The sequence below is a fragment of the Pteropus vampyrus genome, unplaced genomic scaffold (assembly GCF_000151845.1).
Source record: "Pteropus vampyrus isolate Shadow unplaced genomic scaffold, Pvam_2.0 Scaffold80, whole genome shotgun sequence".
Lineage (NCBI taxonomy): Eukaryota > Metazoa > Chordata > Mammalia > Chiroptera > Pteropodidae > Pteropus > Pteropus vampyrus.
The window spans coordinates 2,010,190-2,011,454 of NW_011888861.1; positions in this window are offsets into that span (position 1 = coordinate 2,010,190).

A 1,265-nucleotide genomic window follows, 5' to 3' on the forward strand; every position below is an offset into this window, starting at 1 on the left:
CCACATGTTTACTAAATATTAGCCGAAGTCTTCTTATAAGATTGTATGAAGTCCAACGTCTGTTCCACATAAGCAAGTGCTTGTGTACCATCTCTCTTTGGGGCACTAGTCTTTTTTTTATAATTTTTCATTATTTGTTTGTCCCAAGACCTCAACTCTCTAATATTTCAAGAAAATTTCTGAATTTGCAGATTATATCACTTTTTGTTCTTGTGGTAAGAATGAGAATGGCCTCTTTTTAGCTTTCTACATGACTAAGTAGAAAACAGAAGTTCACATTTCCTTTTTAGTTATCATTGAATTTCTCTCCTTTTACAGCAAAACCCCACAAAAGAGTTGTCTACACTCACTGTCTACCATTTATCTCATCCTGTTTTTATGTTTTTGCTCTTATCACACATGAAAATTTATAAACTATAAGATTATTAGTGACCTACATGTTGTAAATCCCCGAGTTAATATTTAGTCCTCATCTTATTTGACATGTCAATGGTTCTTGACACAGCAGACCTTTCCTGTCCCCTTAAGATAGTTTCTTATTTGCCTCCGGGACATTACACTCTCTGGGTTCATCTTTGTTGGGGAACTTTCTCACCTTTCAGTCTCTAAAGGTTACTGTATAAGGGGAATCACTCCTTGGACTTTTTCTATCTACAATCACTCCTTTGATCTCATCCAGTCTCAAGGCTTTATACGTCATCGCTAAATTGATGACCTCAGATTTATACCTCCAAATTTATAACTTGGAGAACTTTCTTCTGAACTCCAGATTTGCATGGATGACTTCCTAATGATATCCCCATTACTTGGGATTTCTCAAAGACAGTTCAAAAGGCATATCCAAAACTGAGCGTCTGATCTCCCGTAACACTGCTTGCTCTTCCTATAATATTTCCCATGTCAATAAATGACAAAATCCATCCTCAGTTGCTTGGGCCAAAAGTTCTTGCATCATCATCATCATCAATTCTTCTACTTCTTTCATATCCTCTATCGAGTAAGTTAACAAAATCCATCAGATCTGCCTTTAAGATATGAGCAGAATATGACCAGTTGTATTTGCCAGGACAACTACCTAATACTCACCACCACAATTTCTGCCTTATTGCAAAAGCCTCATATCTGGCTCCCCTGCTTAACTATTCTGAAGTCAAATCCTGGTAAAGTATAAGTCAAAATTTCATTTCTATGCTCAAAATCCTGCAATACCTTTCCATTACACTCAGAGTAAAAGCCCAAGTCTTTAAAATGACCTAGGAGATTTC